We start from the raw sequence: 12815 nt of genomic DNA, 5'->3' as shown, positions 1-12815 counted from the left end.
CTTTTGTTAAACAGAACTTAAGGACAACCTGCAAAAGATAACTACATTTTACTTCAGGTCAATGCCTAAAAGACAACTTGAAATTTGTCTATGTAAAACACATAATGTACACCGGGGGGCGGGGGGAGGCTGGTTTGATTCCATTATGGGTGAATAGCTTATAGCCTACATGAATTTGCTAACTAGCTGCTGTACAGCAATGGGATCTCATTCCCCATGGGGTAAACACTTTTTGGAAATAATGGTGCAATATGGCCAGGCAAAACAAGCTGCCATTGTCTGCGTTTAAACACTGCCACAACTGAATTGCCCCCTATAGCTCCCTTGCCATGTGAGTGCAAGCAAACAGCAATTCATCTCTGTAGCATATTTGCCAATTGCATATAGCAAGTGGAGAGATTTTACCTGGGAAGAACATATCAGAGCACTGGATTGAGAACATTACTACATCTTAGACAGTGTGTACTTGAATTTTTGACAGGCTAAAAAGGAGGAGAAACTGATCACTAAAGAAATACCAGTGTTGAGGAAATGTCTACTGAGCCATCTTCATACAAATCAACTTACTCTAGGTGAGCAACTGTCACCCATCAATTCAACCTTACAAACATAATAGGCGAGAAACATAACTATAATACGCCAGAAGGTAAAAACAATGAAATTGTTGTCAGTGTAAAAAGTAAAATAAAATTAGACATACAAAAAAATCCCCTCCATCTTCTATGCCAGCAGTTTTCTAGCAATATGAAATGAAAGACTCAGAAGGCTCCAGTGGTGGATCTTACATATGCGTTGCAGGAATGCAGCACCCCCAGTACAAATCCAGCACCTCAGTTTAGTGAGCCAGTTGCAGGCTTCATATTTGTAATGCTACCTACCAATCACACATGGCAGAAAGCCCCAGAGCGAGCAGTTCTCTCCCTCTTGGACTGCCAGGCTGGGATGTGATTAACAGACAGCATGCTTCCAGTAATAAGACATCCTTCTTACAGTCAGCCCTAGCCAGCTTCTGTGGACTGTAGCATATGCAGTCAATAGAAGCCAGGGTTTTGCGCATGCAAGGTCGGACCACCATTTGTGTTCATGTGCCAGTCCTGGCGCCTGCCAGATGCATTCTAAAGGTGGCTGCACTTCACTAGCCAGGGCTGGCTATCTTCTCTCTAGGCATAGGTAGGTAGGAGCTGCTGTGGAAGGAACTATATCTTGTTACTAAAGATAACTACTGTTGCTTAAACAAGTTGGGTAAGGGATACCAGGGCACAAAGTGCCATTGAAAAGGCAGTTACATGACCAACAGCGGCATTCAGACACCTAGAACCCTATTACTTGGCGGATAAGTATACTAACCCTCTCTTCTTGCCTAACACTAACCCCCCTCCTTGCAACATAACCTTTACCTGCCATACTAGCCTATTGCTTAACTATAACCCTCCTTAGCATAGTTACATCCAGGATGTCAGCTGTCGGGATTCCAGTGCAGGTCTCCTGACAGCCAGCATCCCACCCATCTGGATCACTACATTTTGCTTAACTAGAAGTGTTCATTACAAGTTGGTTTGCTCTTTGACATAATTAGAACCTATAATGTTTCACAGAATATTGGTTTGCTATTAATTTGGAGGACAAATGTCACAATTCGCTAGCCAGAATTGTCAGCACTGCCCATGGAACACTAATCATTTTTGTCCTGTGTGGTCTCCTCCCTTATTATACCTCAAAACACCACAGTAATAACAAATTTGCTATTTACAGAGGGCAAATTAAAATAAAATACAGAAAATAGTCAAATGGTGAAGGTAGAGTAGAAAGATTTCATCACCGCAGTGTTGCACATCTCCGGAACAGTCTGTTCCACTGTCAAATTCAATTCTCGTTAAACGATGCAGTTAATTAGTTCATCCAGTATCTACTAAATACTACAAATCACTTCAAATTTGTATTCTGTACTTAAAATAACCCTGCCATCATCAATAAAAATGTTGAAATATGAAGGAGCAAACTTAATACAAAATCACCTTACGGAGCTCGGCAAAAATATATCAGGCTTCTCTGAATTTGGTCACTGGCCATCAAGCTATACATGCTAAGTATGGGATGATGTTGATTATTAGGTTATAGATATAAACACTGATGGCACACTAATGAAGAATGTAACCTTGTCTCGCTCTCCTACAAGTCTCCATAACAAAGTTACAGGATGTGTCCGCATATATCTATCCGCCATGCGCTACAAGTTGTTACACATAACATGTGAGCTTCGCGTGACTCAGTAGCGCTAAGCATCTTTGCCTTTTACTTTTTACATCACTATGCATCTTATTTGTGAAATATGACACACAATCAGCTTCTGCTGATTAAAATGATATGTGGCATGCATATATTCTGTGTGTGTGTGACCGTGGCTGTAGCTGCATATTAAATGCTATGTTGCAGCGTTTTGCTGGATCGCAGTAATAATGTAACATTTTGTATGCATATAAAGCCTATTTTACGTTTTTGTAAGAGGGGGGGGTGAAGACTGGTACTTTTCCCCAGTACCCCCTCCCCTGTTGCAGAGAGCCAGCAGTGGGAGAAAGAGGACGCTTCTCATTGCTGTGTTGATCTGGGGAGGTAGGCAGCTGCAGCCTGTTCTCCCTCTGAGCGATCCTACCTGCACCCCTGGTGTAAGAGCTGTCAGCACTCCTGAGTAAGATGCATTGTAATGGAAAAGTTGCAAGCAAAGATGCTCAGTGCTATGAGACACACCATTGCATGGAGCGACTAGAGGGGCTGCTTAACACGCAAGGAGACTGGATGTATGTGGACATATCTGTAAAAATGCACAGCAAACCAAAACATGCACTAGTCCTCTACATGCACTGTCAGAAGTCAGTAAACAGCATTGTATTTAAAGCATGGAGATCAACGAGTGACATTAACATTGCAAAAAAAATTATTAAGAAAGGTTCCAAGCCACACACCCAAACTATAGTATTTATTTACAACAGTAATGTTTGCTGCTCAGACAAATGGGAATTGTGCATTCCTCGATTATACTAATTACCCAATACTAAAATACAGGGTAGAAAAGTGCATACTGGGTTTTACTGTATTTTAGAAGTTCATTGTTATATTATAAGAGGTCATCTATACAAAATATTTGCCCGGATCATCAGATGAGCAACAAAACCCCCCAAAAAAATAAATTAAAGTATATTTATATAAAAGTATTCTTACTTATTTACAGTTTCCTATATAGCAAAGTAAATTCCAATTCACTTTACAATTGGAAATACACTTTTATATACAGTAATGAATACGAAAAAGATGACTTCGTATGAAAGGGCATTTTACCCAGTGAATGAACACGTGTAGCAGCAAAAATGTAGTTACAACACAGACAAAAGGCAGGCAAACTGCTACTTTTACACAGACTGCTACAAAAGAAGACATCCTATATAATAAAAGGCTAACACTGCCCCTCACCTCTGCAGGGGGAATTCAAGTGTTTCGCTCACAGTTGCCCACTAGATGCAATTTGTGCGTTGTTCCATTCGAGAGAACTATTAAGAACTGTGTAACACTGCATAAATAATTGTCTGAGTAGCAAGACATTTTATATAACTAGACTCTTCCTGTAACAATTACTATAGAAAATAAATTCCCTTACCCCAATCCTGTTCATACAAGGCTTGGGAAAGACACCATGAACCATTAATTGGCATGCATAAATACACAAAAATAAGATGAATTGTGTGAGCTGTTTGCAAACATAATAAAACTATAAATTTAATTTGAATGAAATTTGATTATACAATATTAAGGAAAGATGATCTTCATAACAGAAAAAGAAAAATTTTTGGTTTACAGATTTCAAGTTGTTGTCAGTTACAGGAGATTTATCTATTTTATCCAGTGTGGTCTACCATGTGTAATCTAGTAGGATTGTATTTATCTGGCTATTCTATTACGGAATAAAATATTATATATAAAAACAACAAGGGCTTTTCACTATATTTAACAACTACAAAATTGAATCCTCTCTCAACAATAGTATATTAGTAGGTCTTAAGGCCCATACACTCATTGCCGGGCCCATACACACTGGGTGGCTGTCATGCTGAAAGCCGCTCAAACGAGAAAACTGAGTGGCTTTAACGTGAAAGTCGCTCAGTTTCCTCATTTGAGCGGCTTTCAGCATCAAAGCCACCCAGCGTGTAAGGCCCGGCGATGAGTGGTGGTGTGCACTCCTGCATCATCGCAGAGAAAGTCGCTCATCTGATGGTATTCCCAGCAGGTGAGCGCGTTTGAGGGCGGCTTTCCATAGCACTGCGCTACGGAAAGCAGTCCTCCCCCCGCTAATGGTGCCGGGCAGGAAAGCCACTGAGTGTGTATGCACTGAACGGCTTCCCCCCCCCCCCCCCCCCAGCGATGATAGCAATCATCCCTGTCCGGATGGGCATCATCTCCAAGTGTGTATGGACCTTTAGAGTCATAAGAGGTAAATTTACTAAGATGGGGGTTCTATTTAAGACTCTACTTATTTAGCACATTCTAATCTAGAGGATAATAGATAGAATCTGATTGGTTGCTCATAGCATCAACCCATCTGAAACAGATGTCCTATCTTAGTAAATTTCCCCCATTGTGTTTGAAGTGTATTACTATATGTATAGTATATTCATTTCCCGTGACCTAAGGTGATGCAAATAAAGGAGGGAATTAATTTGCCTGTCCAATTATCCCAGAAGTCAGCCTGACTCTGGTACTTATCAGGACGGAGGTCCGGAATAGAAAATCCATGACCACATGATTTTCACAACCGCCACAATAAAAACACATAGGTCTGTGACCGTATCATGGATTCTATTTGTTTTATTACTTGAAAACAGGACGCTTGAAAATGGATTTAAACTAGATAGCCCCCCAAAAAATTGTCCCGTGTTTAGTTCTTGAAAAAATGCTCACCCTATAGACAATAATTTTAAATATTCAATAGTCTTAAGGTGCCCATACACTAGGGCAAGGGACACATGCTATTTGGTCACTTTTGCGTTCAATCGCAAAAAATGCGTCCAAATTGCAAGTATTTGACAGCAGGTCAAATCGCACTGGAGCCTGCGAGTTGAAGCGGCTGAAGAAGCAATCTGCAGGAATTCTTTGCTAGGATTGCATGCCATTTATCGTATGCAAAAGTACCATATATGATATATCGCAAGTGATCCTCCTAGGTGAGAAGTCACCCTAGTGTAAGGCCAGCTTTAGTCACTGAGATTGGTAATGCTGGTGTGTGGTTGGTAAAACAACACAAGAAAAAATACATATGCAAATTATATTTAGAAGAGTACAAAAACATAGCAGTGAGTAATAAAACGCTGACTATCATGGTATTGTACCTTTCATTTCTCTTTGCAAGGTTTTATTTTTTACATCTTCACTATTTTGTCTATATTATTACTATATCACATTATGCATTGTTTGGCATCACCAAATTCCATATGTCCTGAATAACAAAGGCGAGAACTATGCACTCAATCCAATATATCTTTTATGACCCATAAACTTAATAAAATGTAACCTATTTACCAGTGATACCATTGTGAAAATCAATTATTTGTAATCATTGTAAGTTAAATGTATTTACTATATTTCCACAAACTTAAAATAAATATATTTATATGTATAATTAATGCAACAGTGTACATCACAATGAGCTTAGATCTTCATACCCTTTAAAATCATAGCCTTTACCATACCTTCCATGCACTATGTGAATAACACTACCACTATTTATAATACTACACTGGTTGGGACCTTATGCTCTCACAATACAACATCATTTACATTTCCACACCACTCTCTCCTTATATATCAACACCTAGCTTTTGACTATAATAAGGAAGAAAATGCATCTTCTCTTTTAAGCTATCAGTTATCCTCGCAGCATTGCTTGATAAAAACCTACCAGCCTACACCTACTGTGGCTATCAAGCCAACTATACAATCACTCCACAACAGTTAGTTGTAGATTCAGCCCCACAATTAGGGTACAGAAGAGGCAACAGGGGATGGGGGGCAGATGGTAGCAGGGTTACCAAAGCATTTTAGATCAGGCATGTCCAAACTATTGCTCTCCAGCTGTTGTGAAACCTCAAATTCCAGCATGCCTTGCCACAGTTTTGCTATTAGGGAATGCTCAAACTTTGGCAAAGCATGCTGGGCTGTGGAGTTTCATAGCAGCTTGAGGGCCACAGTTTGGACATGCCTGTTTACGATGTTTCCAAACTTAGCTTCACAAACAGACAATTATTTATACCAGTGGATATTAACCTGGGTTATGCTGTGATGCTCAGGATTACATTTATGTAATGTTGGGGCAGAGGGTGATAATTCAACTCAAAGGGAAAGCTGCGTCTTCGGGATCTAAGCCCATGCATCACAGAAGGACCCTGATAGCAGTGACATGATCACCAGTGTTTCTTGCACAAGATAGATTATCTAGATTTCAATAAATCCTGATCATTTCTGATAACGGCCTATAATGTTACTTTAATTAATTTGTGAATTCAATATAAATAAGTATTGTACAACATTTTATATGAGTTTACCAGTGCCTAGTTGATAAATAACAAAGCTGTAGAAATGTTTTTTACAAATAAAATACATTCATTATTATTAATTTAAAAAAAAATAACTGATTCACAACTGTATGTTATTGCACAGCTGCAGAAAGGTAAGAACATAGGCCAACCACACCCCTGCCCCACACACACACAGCTGCAGTCGGCGCATGCGCAGACCTGCAACAATTGGAGTTTTAGCAAAACTATGGGGTTTGAATACTACCATTAATCAGGCCCAGTAAGAAGAACATGGCTTCCTGCCAATTTTACAGTTTTCTTAAGTTGTAGAGATACATGTACAATATCTTTAAAAAATCTGTTTACAGCCTATTTTCTTTATAATGGTGCCTAAAAATGCTATTACAGATGTTTTGCTTAGTAAATGTTAAAAATACAAACAAAGACCATGGGCTTCCAGGTGGTACCCAAGTGGAAAACGATTGAGAACCACTAATTTAGACAAAACGTTTGAGCAGAAAATTGGCTTGTTAATACCATACTTCTGATTATGAGCTTAATAAAACAGTTCAATCGCCACATTATCCACCTGCATGCTGAAAGGGAGAGACAACTAACAGATCATTATAACTATATACTGTACAGTTAAAAAAAGCTTTAGAACACTGGCAAACCTAATGGCGATGTTATGCCTTCAATAAGGGACTAAATAGAAGAGGTTTTCTTCTAGCCTGCCAGAGTACAGACTACTGAGCAAGTGCAGTGAGAAATTTCATAGCTCGTACACTCACATCTTGTATCCATCAAACACCACCAATGAGATGCGGAAATGTAAGGTTGCGCTCGCAAAACAAGACATTAAAGCATTCCAATTGGAATTTGCTAACCTTTTATCTAATGAGTTAATACCACTAGTATGACCTCTGCTTATATCCACACTATAGAAATTAGAAGTGTCAGCACATCACTAGCACACTTACATAAATAAAATCACCGCATAATTATGTGCAGCTGTCTCTGTGAAACTCAAATAGACACTGGTCATATTTATATCAGTGGGCTGCCTGCGTTTCCAAGTGACTTATAGCTTGAAATAGAAATACAAATATTTTTGCCTTTCTCCCCTAAAAGTACAACAACCTGTTTTGCAAGAAAACCCACAAATCTATTTCCTTTCAGAAAACAGACTGTTGCCATCACTCCATAGGGATACGTGCAATCTTCTCTGTCATGCTTTAGTCAATAAACATTGAAAACTGTATAGAAAATAACAGATAATGCTAGTTTGTATACAAAATATGCTAATACATTTAACTTTAGTGTTTTCCTTCCAAAACAATATTAAAAAAAATGAAATAAGATCAGTCATCACAAAGCTAGTAGTGATAAATGCACATTGTGGGTGATCCCGATGTGGAGGCACCGATGCTCATATAAGGTAATACAACGTGAGAATGCAGCAATGGACCATTTACATACGACTTTAGCAGAGTACTCGGCTGTCTCATATTATAAACTAAACACCTCTAAGACAGAGGCTCAGCCGATACATTTTCCTGCTGATCTCCTACGATCCATGTAATCCCAGTATGACTACTCTTGGCAGGATGGAAGCCTAAAGTATCTCGGGACCCACCTCACCCAGAAAATCTTGGACCTAATATCCACTAACCACCTCCCCTTCTTTGCAAAATCTCGCTATTACTTTTGGACTGGACGATGCATCATATATCATTATCATTTTTATAAATTGATATACCATCTAAATCTTACCCCTGCCAGGCATCATTCTATCTGGCCGTCTCACTCAAATACTTGCTGGCATAATTGTGGTGATGTTGGTACATTGCATCATACTTTCTAGTCCTGCTCTGCCCTCACTCCACTTTGGACAGCAGTTTTCACCCTCATATCTGATGTCCTAGGCTATCGTGTACTTCCTCTACCTAAACTCGCACTTTTACATATTTACTTCAGTGCTCTCTTCCCGGGTGATAAGTATGTAATGAGCCATATACTGATATCGACTAGGTTATTGATTGCATAACATTGGTGCACCCCCCAAGTCTCTACCATGTCAGCAGTCGAACATGCAGCTCATTCTCACTATGAATACAAAACTGCGGGCCTACTCTTCTCCGGTGGCCCATCCAAGTCTTAACGTACTTCCTCTGAAATGATATACCTAGAGAGTATATAAGCCTTCTAGTTGTTTTCACCTTACACTGAAACTACTTATTTTCCTTATGACGGCATATGTATGTGAATGTTTGTATAGGTGTATTTATACATAATGTTTTGTAGCAATTTTTTTATTACCTTTTTGTCTCGTGACACTGTATTGTAATCTTGCACTTATATTCTCTTTCCCCATTGCCCCTCTTTTTTACTTCTGTACCCTCTTCCCCCTATATGTATACTAAAAAAGTTAATAAAAATCCAATTTAAAAAAAAAAAAAAAAAATGATATCCCCCAGGAAGCTGCCCAAGAAGATCCAATAGAATGAGCGAAAACAATAGACTGACATAACTGTAAAGCCACAGAATACGCCTGGGTAATGACTACACAGATCCAATCGGCAATAAACCATTTTGACACAGGCCAAGCAATTTTGTGCGTGTCAAAAAGCATGAACAAGGAATCACACTTCCAAAAAGCCACAGACCTTTTTACATAAATCTAGAGAGCACAAATCACATCTAAAAGATCTAACATCAAGGGAATCATCAGTACTCTTTACTTATCACGGCGGCCATCGCGGGCATTGAATGCACTAAAAAAATCGGGTGCGACGCGACCGACGCGATGCCCGCGATTTCCCATAGGGAACAATGTTAAATGTCTCAATTGACCCGATTTTCCTGTTCAATGCCTCAATTGACCCGATTTTTCCATAGGAAACAATGTTAAATGGCCCACAGAGGCCAAATAGGCACCCTGAAGTGTGAAATGGCCCCCAAAATTGTTAACGCCACCCCACGATCAATGTGAACCCGAAGCGTGGCGAGCGCAGCGAGCCCACGAGGGGCGGCGGTACACGTCCTACGACCTTTTCATACCCCCACTATCCACGTCGGCGTGGAGTTGAGAATAGAATAGTGTGGCGAGCGCAGCGAGTCACCGAGCCCGAAGCGTGCCCCGCGAAGCGTGTACCTGTGAAGCCCGCGAAGGGACACGTTTACCTGTGAAGGTATCCGCTGTGCTCGCCACGCTTCGGTCTCGGTGGCTCGCTGCGCTCGCCACACTATTCTATTCTCAATTCCACGCCGACGTGGATAGTGGGGGTATGAAAAGGTCGTAGGACGTGTACCGCTGCACTCGCCACGCTTCGGGTTGACGTTGATCGTGAGGTGGCGTTAACAATTGTGGGGGCCATTTCACACTTCAGGGTGGCTATTTGGCCTCTGTGGGCCATTTAACATTGTTTCCTATGGAAAAATCGGGTCAATTGAGACATTTAACATTGTTCCCTATGGGAAATCGCGGGCATCGCACCCGATTTTGAGTGCATTCAATGCCCGCGATTTTTTTACCTGCGATGCCCACGATCAAAATCGTGGGCGCCGTGCTAGGTAAAGAGTACCGAATCATCTGTAAGAACTGGTACCACAATTGGCTGGTTTATAGGAAAAAAAGCTCTGCTCCGTCCTCGTGGAAAACCAGGTACGGCGATTTGCAGAAAGGAGCCCCCAACTCCAAAATTCTCAGAGTGAAACTCAAGGCTAACAGCATAACAGTTTTCAAAGTAAAATATTTTAAATCTATGGATTCCAACAGTTCAAAAGAAGACTACAAAAATTTAAAAACCAGAGGCAAATCCCAAGGTGTTGTAGGAGCAATAAACGGCAGCTGCAGACTTAAAACCCCCTGAAGGAATGTCTGAACCTGGGGCAGCAATGCAAGCTTGAATAAAAGATGGCATAGCCAGAAACCTGCACCTTTAAAGATTCCAGCCTTAAACCAGCATCAAGGCCTGCATGAAGAAAATGGACAAAACGGGCCAACTGAACAGACAATGTTGGACAACTGTTCATTCACACCAAGCAAAATACAATCTCCATATGCAATGGTAATGCTTAGAAGTCAGTCAAAGACTTACAAACGTTCACCATAGTAGGAATCATTATTGAGGGGATGCTCTGCTGGAGTAGTACTACCCTATCAGAGACTGACGCTGTAAGTCTGGATAGCGAAAAGGACCCTGCTGGAGCAGGTCTAGTCTGAGAGGTAGCGACAAGGTTCGTCTATGAGGAGCGACAGAAGGTCCACATACCATGATCGTCAAGACCAGTTCAGAGCTTCAAGGATGGCCACCGGCGCTTCTCATTTGATCCTCTTCAGAAGACGTGGCAAGAGAAGAGAAATCAACTGGGAAGGCCAAGGTGTCATTAGACGATCCACCACCAGAGCTCCTGGATCCCGTGTTCTGAGACGTAAAGCAAAAGCTTTGCATTGTGTCTGGATGCCATGAGATCGACGCTGGGAAGACCCCAGCATTCCACTAGCTGCTAAAACACCTGAGGGTGCAGAGCCCATTTGCCCAGGATGGAAGTCCTGGCAACTGAGATTATTGGCTTCCCAAATGTTGACTCCTTGGATAAATACTGCTGAGATTGCCAGCGCATACTCTTCTGCACATTGTGAATGGGAACCTCCTCTCGCATTGCCGCGTGTCCCGCCTTGTTTATTGACCGCTGGAGCGTTGTTCAACTCGACTTGAACTGCGCAACTGCGAATCAGATTGGCAGCCTGACAATGCACTGAATATGGCTCGAAGCTCGAGAATGTTGATCAGCAAAAAGAGATCCCTGGGGAGACCAGCGACTCTGAAAAGGTGCATTCCAAGTCACTGCTCCCCAACCCCGCAGATTGATGTCAGGAGGACAAAATCTCATGTGCCGAAAGGATGACCCCCAAGGAGGTGATCCTCCCGCAGCCACCGAAGGAGAGAAATCCTCGCCCAAGGGGAGTGAGGAACCAACTGATGGAGAAACAGGTGGGACCCTGTCCATTTGAAAAGAAGGTCCAGCAGACAAGCTAGCGAGTGGAATCAGCAGTAGGGAAGGGCATCGGAAGCCACCACCTTGTTCAGAGGACAAATCCTAAATAGCTCCTGAAAGAGAGGAGACCCACTCAGGATTATCATTCTGTCTAGCTAGTGCAGGAGACATTGACAGATCAGTACAAGTCTCACAATATGAAGAGATATTCTCAGGATTCTATACAAATCTTACATCCTTTACAGGACAAAAGTTTCTGAACGCTCTTACCAGCAGCTTTGCCTGTCATTCTCACACAAACACACAGCACAGCGAGAATACAAGAAAGTGATAGGTGAGGGAGGAGTACCACACACTGCCCTAAACACAGTAAATATCTATATAAACACAGAAAATATCTTTATAAACACAGAAATATAGATATATGTGCAAAGCATATTAAATATACGATATATATGAATTACTATACATCTAAAGTGCAAGCAGTTAGCAAACACAGCACAACACCTAAAACCTTATGTCTGCAAGAAAATCTGAGCGCTGAGCCACACAGCAGGAGCTCTGTACAGCATGTTCCCCATGAAATGGCTGAGAATGCATGTGGGGACTGCTGGAACTCAGAGTACAGAGTTAAGATCCACCCCTGTCTCCTACCCTAATAGCGGCAAAGTATAGTGGTCACCCTAACTAGTGCACGGAGTACCTGGCAACTCTGCTCTGCTACCGGTCCTCTCTTTAGCCGTGCTGCCGGAGACGGCTGTCTACAAGTGGTTACAGTGGGAGCGGTTAGCAGCTGACTGGAGACACAAGAAACAGGGGTCTCCGCGGCCGGGCGCCAAGCCAGGCAGGGTGGGAACAGCTCCCCTCGGTGCAGGCAGACAGTGACAGTTGTCTGACCTTTGATGCTAAGACTTAAAAAGTATAAATTAAAAAAATAAAATAAAAAGGTCTTTGGAGACTCCAGAGAAACGTCCGACTCACTTAGGCATTTTTTCTAAAACTGGTGGAAAGAAGTGGTATAGAGGGAGAGGAGCCTGCCACACACTCAAATTATTTACTAAAACTGGTGGAAAGAAGTGGTATAGAGGGAGAGGAGCCTGCCACACACTCAAATTATTTAAAGTGCCAGCTCCCCTAATCACCCATCTATACCCCAATGTAAATCTTCCTTTCCAGCGTACCCTATGGATGATTGAGAAATTCTTCCAAATCAAATTTTTCCTCAAATATACTGCTAATACTACATTAAATACT

The 12815-nt window shown here is 41.5% G+C and overlaps 1 protein-coding gene across 3 annotated transcripts in view; it reads right to left on the bottom strand.

The window, feature by feature from the left end:
* Positions 1-12815, bottom strand: part of GOLGA4 (golgin A4) — a 107872-nt gene that overhangs the window by 37383 nt on the left and 57674 nt on the right. The gene's annotated exons all lie outside the window — the stretch shown is intronic.

Source organism: Crinia signifera, chromosome 5 (genome assembly GCF_055691185.1).
Source record: "Crinia signifera chromosome 5, ASM5569118v1, whole genome shotgun sequence".
Taxonomy (NCBI): Eukaryota; Metazoa; Chordata; class Amphibia; order Anura; family Myobatrachidae; genus Crinia; species Crinia signifera.
This window is presented reverse-complemented; position numbering and strand designations above follow the sequence as displayed.